Source organism: Acomys russatus, chromosome X (genome assembly GCF_903995435.1).
Source record: "Acomys russatus chromosome X, mAcoRus1.1, whole genome shotgun sequence".
Classification (NCBI taxonomy): domain Eukaryota; kingdom Metazoa; phylum Chordata; class Mammalia; order Rodentia; family Muridae; genus Acomys; species Acomys russatus.
Genome location: NC_067169.1, coordinates 110,941,822 through 110,955,841, shown reverse-complemented (window position 1 = coordinate 110,955,841; position 14,020 = coordinate 110,941,822). Strand labels below are relative to the sequence as shown.

At 38.6% G+C, this 14,020-nt stretch overlaps 1 protein-coding gene across 2 annotated transcripts in view; it reads left to right on the top strand.

Moving 5' to 3' along the window:
- The window catches only part of Fgf13 (fibroblast growth factor 13), a 511,582-nt gene that overhangs the window by 1,074 nt on the left and 496,488 nt on the right, over nucleotides 1–14,020 (top strand). The gene's annotated exons all lie outside the window — the stretch shown is intronic.

Below are 14,020 nucleotides of genomic sequence, written 5' to 3'. Positions count from 1 at the left end.
GGCCTTTGCAGAAGGGCATAGTCTATTTCCTCAGCTCGCTGAGATATAGCCACCTGGCCCAAAGCACCTTGTCCCATGTCCCCTAGAGTGTACTTCTCATCCCTGGGGCCTCCCGCAGGCAGGACGGGGACGTGCAGCAGAGCAGGGCACAGGCTGCGAAGAACTCAAGAAAAGGAAGGGGTGTCCTCTGGTACCACCGGCAGCTTGTGCTGGGGCCTGCCTTGCTTAGAGGATCCGGCTTAGCTCAGAAATGTAAACTGGGGACAGCCTTGAGGACTAGGGCAGAGACAGGCAGAGAGACAGAGGTGTGAAAGAGGAGTGAGCAAAGGCCCAGGTTGCACTTGTCCAGAATAGGCACAGTAGAGGCTGGGCTAGGCTAGGCCCTAAGGACCATAAGTACCCTGAAATGCAGAAACTCACCCCAGTTAATGTGGATTTACAACAGCAGGGAGTTGGAGGAGCTCTGGCTCTTGTTCATGGAGGGAGGCATCAGTTCTTCCCTGAGCCCCAGGGCTCCTTTCCCTCCTACTCTTTCTCTTATTCCTGTTTCTTCTCTTCTCACTTCGACCCTTCTTTCAGAGCTTGCTTTCTCAGGAGATTCGAGGGCGGCCCCAGCCCTCCCCCGCCCCCCCTCCCCGCGGAAAGTTGTCAAAGTCTTCAACTCAGGGCCTTAATCCTTATTTCTAAGTGGAGGTGTTTCTCTTCCTACTAGGCAAAGTGGTTGACTAAAGACTCTGGAAGTTTGTGGAGGCTTAAGTCTGTTGTCCTAAGGGTCAGAGGTGTCAACTTAAGGTTTGGGGACCCACTGGGACATGGTGGCCCGTTGGGACACACATTAACTCTATCAGTAAATTCTGAAAGTAGATCTGCTGTTACATGTTTCCACTGTAAAAAGTCTCAAAGAAATGTATCTTCCTATGATAAGGAAAAATGGCTTAAGGATGCTCAATTTTTTTTTGGCATGCTAGAGACCATATGTGAGGAGCTTACATGTGAAAATAGCACTTTTATCCCTGAGCTACACCCCTACACCTGCTGCCCAGGTGTCACTTTCTACCTAGAGCTCAGAGAAGTGAAAGCAGCTAAAGGTTTTAGCATCGATGTAACTCAGTCCCATTTGAGCTTGGGACTACTTCAACTCTTTTGCTGGAACTTTGGTTTCTGATTTCCATCAGGTGGTTACTCCTGGTTTGTTTCAGTCTACATTTGAAGAGATGCTTTCCAAATTCATTCATAGAAAATGACTTGCTGTTTTAGGTATATAATTTGCACTTCTTCGGATTGGATTAACAAGTCTGGAATGGGGAACACAGGGAACACAGGTCTCTGTAACTATAATGAATATTTTTTTACTAGGCATAAGTCATGACCTTTTCTTGTGTGGATTCATCACTATTGAAACCACATTTCTCTATGTAGGAATTGTGTAATTAGCCATTACAATTGTGGTTGAAATTAGAATAAATTAATTTAATAGGACAAATTTTAAGAAGGGAGTTTACTTAACCTAAGAAGATGGGGATTTTCTCCTAGTTAAAAGCAAAGTTGCCCTTTCAGCCTTGCTGTTGGTCATTGACTTTAGAGCATTCCCAAAATAGTGACTGTCAAGTACTCATTAGGGTTTTTTTCTCCTTTCAAGTATCTTATATGACTAAGATAATGTTAGATATGAGCAATACCAGATCTACTCAGTATTTTAATGATTTTTTTTTTACATTATGAAGAGGTTTGTTTATTTGCAAATGTCCTATGTATAGGTCACATTTGGTGTTTTCAAATCTCAGGTGTTCATTAGCATAGTTTTTGTAACATAGCAAGATATGGGATCAAATATTTAATAGATATTTCAAAATTGCATTTAATTTTGAATGATGTGGTGACAAATGATTGAATCAAGTCAAATAATTTAGTAACAGCTTGAATGAGCTTCATAATCTGTTTTGCAGCCTACTGCTCATTTAAATTCATCCTCCCACCCTATCATTTGGGGTTCATGCCCACAGCCTATCATCACTACATTGAAGATTATTATAGAGTACAGCATTTCTAGACTCTCTAAATCACACATAGTAAGTAATCAGTAACTTATTTTGTACTGTTGAATGAAATGTGGTTTGGGCTGGGTGTACTGATATTCACTTGTAATCTCAGTACTCCAGAAACTGAGGCAGTTTTAAGGTCAGCCTGTTTCACAACCTGAAACTTTGTCTTAAAATCAAACAACTCTCTTTAAAGTTAAAAACAAAATAGAACCCTCCAAAGCAAAGATCCCACCCCAAACCTGGCATTTACAGCATATAAAGTATGTAAAGTATGATCCTCCCTGAAAAAAACCCTTGGCATTCAGAATTTATAAAAAAGAAAGAAAACGTGGCATTTAGAGCATGTGAATTATGAATTGTCTTCTTTGTTTTTGAAATGTCCTTTAACTTCTGAATTTGATAATTCTTTTTTTAAAAATGTAGCCAGGTAGGCTAGACTTTTTCCTCTGGGAAACGGCAGGGTAGGGTACCTGGTTCTGTTAAACATTATTAAAACAGCCTCCTGTATAGCTAGTTACTTTTGTGTGCTAATTTATTTCTTTGCATATACTTTAAAATGTTATATGTGTATATTGTTTATGTCATGCAGTTCTTGAACAAGAGGATGTATTTCCATCTCATTGAAGGAAAATGCATAACATTTATTTGTCCAGATAGATATGTAAATAGCTTTTAATCACCCTTCCGTGTCATATCACATAAGATCTATTACTGCCCTTGTGCTAGGAAAGCACTCATTTAAGATTGTGTACAATTCACTGTAGCTGTTCTTGAGACACTGTAGCCAGTGACAATTGACCCCAAATCTTTTCAGGGTCAAGTAAAAGTGCTAGCTAATTCTTTATTCCAAATCTCCCATTTGGTTCATTGTAACATATTTGGAGTTGGATGTGTTGAGTTCATCACACTTTCCTTAGTTAGTCCTACAGCCATGGGCAAGTTTGAATGCCACATGGGCTGTGGGTTCTTTTGTGAGAGCAATTGGAACAAGGCTGAGTTCAAGCCAGCCACTGAATGATGAAGGCCAACCTTATGCATAGTCCATGAAGCCACCCATTTTCACAGCTATTGCTGTAGTGGATTGTGGCCTGTATGGACACATTTCATTTTTTTCCTTGCTGATTATCTCCAGTAGTTTTTCTATCCTACCCAAGAAGCATAGTACATTGTGGCTAGTCAGCATAACATAGTTTGAATTCTGAATTCCATTACCAAAGGTCATCTTGGTCACTGTGACCTAATGTCAAGCTTCCTCTTCAGCCAAGCAAAGCAGGTGTTTAGAACAGGTGTTTACTGGCAAGAAGTCATAATGTAGATGACCTCTTACTCATGTTCATTTATTTTCATCATGCCATCATGGACCTGTGGTTTTTAGACAGTTGTCATGAACCCCACAGTCTCTCCTGTGGTGTAGGTGGTGATTACAGCTTCAGCACGATGGTATGCTAGAGTTGGTCTCTAATAGAAGTGTTTGACTTTAGGGAACATACAGGGTAAGAAATGAGTGCACACAGTTGCCAAAGATATTCTTCTTGATATGTACAGTTTCTTTATTGACAGATACTGAAGTTGGAAGGAGGTTCAGGGTAAAGCATAGGGTAAAGATAATGTAGTTTCCTACCTGACTACCATTTCCATAAAGTCACTTTAGAATAGAGTTTGAGTCATCCTTTAAAGGGGACAGGCTGTATCCTAGGGCTAGTGACAATGGGTAATGTTGAAATGGAAATGGATGTTAATTCTTGAGTGAAAAAACATGTGGGCTGTGACACGAAGGAAGTCAGTGAGGGCCATGCGTATGTCAGGGAAACATTGAAAACATATTGAGGACACTGTATGTGGCAGCTGTGAATACTGGGGCGAGATTAGGCGAAGGACATTGGAATCAGAGTTTGGATGTTAAGCCAGAAGACTCATTTTTGAAGCAGTGAGTAGGAAGATGAAGAAGCTGTTAGCGTTTCAGGTCTCTCTGCAGCTGTGCTGTTTTATGCCCAAATCAACTCCTCATTCTGGGAATTACAATCAACACAGAACAACCAGAATGTGTTGCAGCTCCTCAAATATAGCCAATAAAAAGGCTTTCTAGTGTCTGCCTCATTATAGCTTATATTTTTGGAATTGAGAAATTTGAAAGGAATGGAAAATAATTGCCAAGATTAAACAATTCAAAGCAGAAGAAACACATGAATTAAAGAATGATGGGTAGAGGAGAGCCTACATGCCTGTTCCTGTACTTGGCTTAACATTACTCTTGAGATGTGATGATAAGGCACAGAATATGGTTTTAACAATTAGTACAGAACATAGATAACTGTGTAACTCATTTTCTGTAGTCACTGATGGACATTTTCCTATTCAGAGGACACAGTCATCACTGTGACTTATCAGCGCAGGCTGAGGAGTAGATTTCAGGCACATACATTGTCCTGTGTAACATCATTCATGTTTAATCGGAAATATAGGTTATTTATTCATGGTATACAGCATGGGAGAATTTGGTTAAATCTTATATTTACCATTTTGCCGTCTCTTTTCTTCTTCTTTGAGACAAGGTTGGAAGCTAATCTTGACTATTCTTTGAAGGTAAGGCTGGCCTAGAATTCATGATGCTCCTGCCTCTACCTTCTAGGCTCTGTGATTATATGTTTACATTACAACACCTGCCTGCATTTCATATCTGAATGGGACAATTTGAGGGGTGTGCATTTACAGGCAAATTTACTTATTTTCTAATTATAGTAGTCATTTTGACTATCATTCCAATGTTTAGTTCTCATTTCCTTTTGAATGGATGCCCATTAGTTTTCTCCAGAGCTATGTTTTCTAGGGTACTAACCTTGAAAATGAAGTGGTTATACTTTTTAAAAGAGATATATTCCTGATGTGAGGACTATTTTCTTAAGCGATCTGAGTGGTGATAAATATTAAGCATAAATTACAATTACTGTACATTGAGATTACTGTAATGGAGGTCTTATGTCTTGCCCTTGACTTCATCTCTGCTAAATTCATTTAAGTTTTCTTTTTCACATGGAAATGTTATTAGTATCTCAGGCTAATGACCTTCCCATCGGCTAATAGTAGTTGTTCTTGTTGGTTCTCTTGAATCTGGCAGTACCGTTGCCTTTTGCTGACGAATAGTTTTATTGACCTTCTAGAGAGGACAGTAGGTCTGATCTGAGTTAGGTTACTTGCTTGGCCTGTCTGCAGTGACATCAGATTTGGTCTGGATTTGGTTCAAAGCAATTCCTACTTATGGATGTGTGTTCTTTCTTGATCCTGTCAGTAGGACCTGGGAAGAAAGAAAGAAAATAATTTGGTGAAAGTTAGATATGCTCAGAAGCCAAATCAGAAAATAGTAAATGAACAAAATTCTATGGGCTCAACTTCCTTTTTAGTACTTGGAGTTTACTTGTAGTAACATAAACATCTCCGAAGGATGCCTTTTGAATTCTGAGAAATGTTTATATCCATATAATCATCACTAGTGTGAATATCTAGAATATTGTCAACCTACAGGAGTCTCTCCTGACTCTTTCAAGTCATTATCATGTTAAAGGAAAGCTACTCTTTTGATTTCTATTACTAATAGTACACTTTGATCAGATACCAAAGTGCATTTTACTCTTTGGTTGGTATATGACAACTCACCACCTTGCCTTTCAGCATACTTCCTTTCCCTGTAGATACCTCTTGGTCTCTTGTTGCTTTGAAAACCTCTACTCTGCCTCATCTAAGGACACTTAATAGTTTTATACTTGGTTAAACAATAAGAAGCAGTTATTGAGTGACCTAGGCAAGGCAGAAGATTCCTTTGGGCAACCTGAACATCACAGTCATTATTACTGTAGCACCTACATTATTGAATACTTACAATTTATTATGCATATATCACTTTTATATATCTCGTTCAGTATTTTATATATTGTGGTACTGAGGTTTTATATATATATATATATATGTATATATATACATATAATTATTTTTATTTATTTTGAATGTATATATTTGTGTTGAATTTGTATCTATTCATGTGATCAGAAGAGAGTGTCAGATTCCCTGGAACTAGGCTTACAGGCAATTATGAGATGCCCAGTGTATACACTGGGAATCAAATTCCACTCTTCTGGAACAACAGCAAATATCCTTAACTCTATGCTGCTGGTTCTCAACCTATGGGTTGTGACTCCCTTTGGAGGGAAGTGGGGTCAAGCAACCACTCCACTGGGTTTGCATATCAGATAGTTACACTGCTATTCACAACAGTAGTAAAATTACAGTTATGAAGTAGAAAGAAAAATAATTTTATCATTGGGGGCCACCACACATGAAGAACTGTATTAAAGGGCCACAGCATTAGGAAGTTCGAGAACTACTGACCTAAGAAACCATCTTTCCAGTTCATGTTCAGCTTTTATGATAGCCAAATTAAATGATTGGTGTGCACCATATGAACTTTAGATATGGCAGTAATAAAGCCCAGACAGATTGCATAGTTTGTATAAGGTTATACAGCTAGTAAGTTGTAAATCACTAACACATGCTTGGCTTTATAGTAATAAATAAACGATTGTTGAATGATGTGTATATGAATCCACCAAAGGTCATTGGTTCTGCCATATGTAGAGCTACATCTTTGTAATCCTAGCACTTTGGGCATAGATGCAGAGGATCAAGGCTTTAATGCCAACTTTGATTATATAATGAGGCCACGTTCATCCCTGTTACTATGTTACTTTCAATTCTTACTTTGTTGTCATGTCAGAAGGCAATATACTGGAGAAAAGCCCTGTCATTGCCTCTTGATGGTTTAATCTGATAAATACCTGAGCATATTTATATTGTAACTAAAGATCACCAGATACAAAGCTCTAACCTAAATGAACCAGTTATCAATGGTTGGCTTTCTAATCCCTAGATAAGTTAGAGATATAATTTTTGTTGAGCATCCTAAGACAGTATGCCAGAGTTATGACATAAACTGTTTCATTAAATCTTTATAATAATTTATGGGAAATAGAGTATACATGCTTTCTTCACTTTTGACAGATTAAAAGAACTGAGTCTCTGAGATGGAAACCATCTTGTGTAACATCATCAAGATATGAGAATGGTAGTCCAAAGAGCAGGGACTGTTTACTAACGGGGTTTTCCCTCTATACCACTCATATTCTATAATGCTTAGCTGTGATAGTGACGATGGTGTTGCCAGTCTTGTCTGATGCCATTGTCAACCTGTACTCACTCTAGTTCTACTCCTGACTTGCACTGAGATGAACTGATCCAGAACACAGGTCTTTCAGTACGATCACACTGACTCTCGTGATGTCCACACACATTAATTTATATGTACTTGTAGCTGGGTTATTACTGTGGAGTAAGTCTAACTTTCACTTTATAAAAGTTTTTTTGTATATGTTTCTAAAATCGAAAGATAAAGGAATGAGAATTTGAGCCAGGTTTGTCTGCGGGTGTATTTACTTCCTAACCACTGTTATACACTGCTTCCCTAGACAGCACATTTCAATCTTTTCAAATCCCACTCTGCCTTCCATCCATCAGTATGAATGTAAATAGGGAGAATGTGCTCATACATGCACAATTGTTATGGTATTGTGGTCTTTTCAAAGAAACGAATGTCTGGCTTTTGTTGTTATTGTTGTTGAGTTACTAGTATGTAGCACACTGTGGTGTGTCCTGGGCTGCAGCATTAAAAGAAACAATTTTTGATGGTAAAACATGTCCTTTCTTTTCCCACTGGCCTTGGATATTCTAACTTTTTCCTTTTGCAAATCCTGTTTCACATCGCTTTCTCATTCCCTGGAGCCCTTGTGGTAGGGAATTGGCCATACAACTAAGGCTATAACAGTTAAGCAGGGTTAGTCAGAATACAATCATTTTCTAGCACTGTATCTGGGAGTTTTTTTTTTTTCTCACACATTTCCTTGTGCACACACTTCTACTTCACTGTTGAATAAAACTTCACTTGTTTATTTTATTTTTCATTACATGGTATATGCCTTCAGTCTGCTGTTCATCTGAATCATCTGTTTCATTTTCCTGTTCAGTTCTCCTCAATGCTCCCTCCCTCTCCTATTTTCCCTCCTCCCTGTTCTTGTCAACAGATGTCAGTGGATTGATTAACTGAATGTGTTTCCTTTGGGTGAGCTAGGCTAATTGGAGGAGTCTCCTTTCTGGCTTTCCTCACTTGATAGTTGTATTAATGGCAGTGAATGAAATCACCCCCACTTCCTTGAAATGTACTTGCATGGGATAAACTTTTCACTACTTATTATATAACAAATTTTAAATGAAAAAATTAAAAATGTGGGCTTTTAGTTTTCATACTATTTATGCTGCGTTCAGTTAGATAATATTTCCAAAAATACATCTTGTTAACAAGAGACACCCGCCTTGAACAAGCATATTAATTATAGTTCTCAAAGTTGGGAATCATGTCATGTTTTCCTCTGTGCTGCAGGAACCTATGTTTAACAGCCATAATTAACAGTGACGGGTCTATTGAGTGGTTATAGGTAAGTTTAATAACAAACATGAGACCCAGCTCTTTAAAAACCCCTCCTGAAAACATAGGTAGCATTTCAATTGCTCTTAAACTGAGGGTTAGTAAACAGCTCAGGTTCTTAAAATATTTATCTTGATGATAAAAGTAGAAGTAAACAACCCAAAGAAAGCAGGCTGAATGCAGTTCTTGAATATGCCCATAGATATTTTCAGAATTCTTTTTCAAGCCTGACTTTGAAAGCATTGAGAATTGACCTGCTTATTTCGCCTTTGATTCTCTCTCTCTCTCTGTGTGTGTGTGTGTGTGTGTGTGTGTGTGTGTGTGTGTGTGTGTTTGCCTCTCCCCTTGGGGGGTTTATCGAATGTTAAGTCTTCCTAGAGCTCTAGGATTTGCACTGGTTTTCAGAGCTCACAGAACAATGCGAGGCATTCTCTTGCAAACAGGGCAGGGCACTCCCTTTTTGTTTTTCATCCTAAGAACAATTGTTTTCCAAGTAGCCGGAAACTGGACTGTTTGGCCTGGTCAGGTAGTGTCCCACAGTCGCCATGTATCCGGCAAGCGGTTTTATTATAAACATCAGCGTGCTCATTAACCTCGTGATGTGGCGGCTGCCTAAAAAAGCAACACGGAAAAGTTGTGTCACCAAAGGTGAAACTTGGAGAGGAGCTGCGTGGTGCCTGGCATGACAAAGCTGCTTCCAGGCAGCCCTGGATAGCAAGGGCAGCAGGGGATGTGCCCCCTTGCTCTTCATGTCTATGATGTGACCCACTGAAGTAGAGATTTCACAAAGAACTGTGGCTGCAGGCTCAGTCCAGGGAGCCTGAATTTTGGATGTAGAAAGCTGCCCTGGGTTCCAGTGTGCCAGCTGGCAAGTGAACTGGGAAAGGCACTAATATTTGCAGCCTCAACCACTAGGGAGGACTGGAGGAGTTGCTTTCCTCCTTTTTCCTATCCCAGGACCTAGTTCTTTGACAGGCACCTCAAAGACCAGACCCAAGAGGCCAAGATTCCATTGATAGCCTCAAAGTCATACTTTGGCCAATGCAAGAGCTTTTGCATTCTGTATTTTGGTTAATGCTAATTCAGTTTTAGCTGTTCCAAAACTGAGCATGCATCTTGAGCAAAATGCTCTTGGCTCTTTTGAATTTATTTGGGATTTTATATTGTTTATGTCTCATTGCGCTGCTTTTTTAAGATTACAAAATAATGCATGTTCACTGAGAAAAATTTGGAACATCTTAAGTGCACAAAGAAAATATCAATCAAGGATTCATTTTCACATTAATTTTTTAAAAATATTTTCTTTCCAGCCTTTGTTCTGTGCATGTTTGAGCATATTCAAAGACATGGATAATTTGAAATCTGTGTGTGGAATCATACAGAATCAACTATTACCTACTCATTTTTCTTCCATGATATGTTTGTGTGATTAAACAGCCTGTGCCATCATCCTCAACCAGCCAATTAAAAGGCTCAAATTAAGGGGAAAGCAGAGAAGTGAGATTGATTTTCAGTATGGCCACATTGGGAAAAGGGACAGAAAGACCCAGAAAATCCCTCAACCTTCCTTGGGATTAAAGTTTAAAGAGAGGGCCAAGTATTTGCACATCTAAGCAGTCCTGGTCAATGTGTAGCCCTGTCTCCCATGACCCCATCCTTCTGGGCTTCAGTTTCCTCATGTACGGTGGGGTCTGACAAGCTCTTAGAAATGTGTAAACTCTCTTTCTAAGAGTTAAGGCAGATTTGGGCCCAGGGGTCCCGCTCAAACTAAGGCACCAGCCAAGGACAATACAGGAGGTAAACTTTAAACCCCTTCCCAGATCTAGCCAATGGTCAGAATATTCTCCACAGTTGAGTGGAGAGTGTGATACGACTTTCTCACATACTCTGGTGCCTCACATTTGACCATGTCCCCTGGAGGGGGAGACCTGGTGGCACTCAGAGGAAGGACAGCAAGTAGCCAAGAAGAGACTTGATACCCTATGAGAATATATAGGGGGACGTAATCCCCCTCAGGAACAGTCATAGGGGAGGGGAATAATGGGAAAATGGGGGGGGAGGAATGGGAGGATACAAGGGATGGGATAAACATTGAGATGTAACAAGAATAAATTAATAAAAAAAAAAAAAAAAAAAAAAAAAAAAAAAAAGAGTTAAGTCCTTGCTGTGGCTGCTGTCTTTCCTTTCTTTCTTTTTTTTTTTCCCAGCCTGAGATTCCTTGGGGGAATTTCCATTTCTTTGGAGTCCACTGTTTCAAGAGTCTATTAGTCAAACTGAGATTTCATTTCTGCCAGGCCCCTCACATTATGATGATCTTCTGTCTTAAATCTGTCATCATTTGTAGTGTGTGTACTGGGTGTGGACTTGAGCATGATAAAAGAGACAGATGGTGATTTTGTGTCCATGAATCAAAGTTTTTTCAACACCTCCTGGGAATCCTTCTCATTGAGTGTATGTATATTACATACACACACACACACACACACACACACACACACACACACACACACTACTGAAAATTCAAAATTAAAGATATATGGACACTTATTCATACATCTAAATACATAACAGATATAACCCTTAGAATAATCCTCTAAGAATACACAAAAAGGCCTGGAAATATAGCTCAATGATTGTCTAACGTGTCTCATGTTCTGGATTACATTCCCATCAGATAGCTTCCCCCAAAGGACCATTTAGAGTAGTGGTTCTCAGCCTGTGGGTTATGACTCCTTTGGGAATTGAAAGATCCTTTCACAGGGAGTCACATATCAGATGTAAGGCATATCAGATATTTACATTACGACACATAACAGTAGCAAAATCACAATTATGAAGTAGCAACAAAAATAACTTTATGATTGGGGGTCACCACAACATGAAATACTATATTAAAGTATCACAACATTAGAGAGGTTGAGAATAATTGCTTTAGGTGGCTCATTTAGATATTTATAGTTTTTACTCATATTCTCGGTTGTCAGTAGATATATACATGAATATATACTTAATATTATAATACGAATGAAATATTGTTATTGATTACCTTCAAATTGGCATTTCTGCTTCAAGTCCTGCAGTTTCTTGCTCTGTGTTGTCTATATTCAAGTACAAGTTTAACCTGCCACCTCTAGGAAGCCTTTAATTCTCCAGGGAGTCTTTTGTCCTTTGAAAGAGGAGCTCCTTGCTACCTGAACTAGGCTGCAGTCACTCATTTAGCAATATGTGTAGGCAACTTCAGGTAGCTCGTGTTTTATTTTCTTAAGAGCTTTTATCTTTTTGCCCCTATTAGATTGTGATCTCCTCACAAAACAGGTGTTCAATAAATGTGCGTGTTCAACAACACCCTTCCTAGATTTCTTCAAATGACATTAAAACTATACACTTGGAACTAAGAGAGATGACTCAGTGTTTAAGAGCACTGGCTCTTCTTCCAGGAGACCCAGGTTCAATTCCCAGCATCCACATGCCAGCTCACAACTGTCTGAAACTCCAATTCCAGAGTTTCTGACACCTCACACAGACATACATGCAAGCAAAACACTAATTAACATAAAATAAAATATATTACATAGAAAAATAAACAACACCCCATATACTCAAATGCCTTAGGATGTCGGCAATCATCTGGACTAATTACCATATAATTTATTATTTGTGGCAACTGCTAATTTACAATAATTCATCTTCTATATAAAAATGGATGCATCATTGAAACTATGGATTTTAGGGACCTGGGTTTATATCTGTTTCTTTATTATTTGTTTTTAAGCTCCAAATTTTCTATGCTGAAGATGGTTATGTTTTTCTTGCACGAGCATTTTAAGAATCTGTTATCAGAGACCCTTGTTATAAGGCCTGGATTTAGGCTTAACTGTTCACCAGCATCGAAATAAGATGATATAAATATATAAAAGATGACAAGACAGCAGGCATTTGCATACAGTTTATGTCCATACTAAGGTGAGAACTATTCTGTCTGTTTCTTCCTTCCCTATCTTAGTTCAGTATATTTAATTGTGGGACCCAGGGAGCTTAACTGAAAGATTAGTTACAAAAATTACCATGATGGTATTTGAAGTTCTTATTATACCCTTTTGGCTTCAGGGGTCAAGCTTTTTAGTATGGCAAGGCTGTCTCCACTGTCAGCATGAAATTTTGTAAAATTACTAATTTCAAGGCATTCTTGTTACAGATTGAATGAACGAACACATGGGAAAAAATAAAGAGAAAAATGGTATCTAGAACTTGGTCACTAATGATATTGGTAAGGTTACAAAAATAGTAATGTCTTTTATATTGATTATGCAAGTTAGAGGAGCCTCATTAAAGGGATTATGGGAAATAGAAATGAATCTTTAGCTTTGTACTGGTATCTGACAGTCAACCACCAATTTAAGTGATTTCCTATTTACTAATTTGTTCTTTAATTCATTAATTGATGGATTTACTTAGTAAATACTTACAGAACTTTCTGTGTGCCAGGTGCTACTTTTGACAGTAAGAATATAGTAGTAAATGCCACATATAATTGTCCTATGCCTTCATAGAACTCTTAATTTACAAGCTTAAGTTTAGGACTCATACTACTGATGCAGGAAACACTTTTTTCTCTCTTCATGGTGTGCCTCAAGGAGGTTTTGCTATTGATGGATTTTGAGATAATGTGCCATTGTGCAATGTTGAGTGGCCTGGAACTCTTTATATAGACTAGGCAAGCCTTGAACTCCCAGAACTCTGCCTGCCTCTCTGTCCGTCCAATGCTGGGCTTAAGAGAGCAGTGTCAGGGAGTTCTTGATCTGCTATTTGTCATATTCACTGGGGCTCTGGCCAGGCCAAACTCTCAAAGATGTCAGATGACATGCATGCCGGATGCAGAGTGTTGATCTACAGTCCAGGAACCACCAAAGCTGTGCTTCCAGAACCTGCCTGGACATTAGCATAGTCTCTCACAATGTATTTGCTCCATCATGATAATCTCATTCTACAGACCTAAGTGGAAAGCTTACAAAGAAACAAAAGTAATGCACACACATACATATGCCTATATGTATGATATATATGTATCTGTGTGATTTTTAATTTCAGGTAAGTTTGGGAAACACTGTCCTGGAAACAATCACAAGATTACCATAAACTGTGTGTAAATACGAATTTTTTCTGTTGAGCAAAGTCTATAGTGTTACACAGGTTATTGGGAATTAGACACTTCAATAATTACCAGTTATTTAGTCAAGTAGTGCCCTGAGATCTAGGTTTACTCTTATTGTCAGTGCAAGTGCGTCAGGCCCTCAGTTTGCTCCTGTGATCATAAGTTGAATAGAATGTTTCCTTGTTTCTTTTTCTGTTTTTCTTATTCCTCCTTTCTTTCCTATCAAGTCCATTTTTTTTTTCTTTTCGCTTGCTCACTCTTAAAGAAAAAAAAAATGAGATAGAAAGAAATAGAGAACTT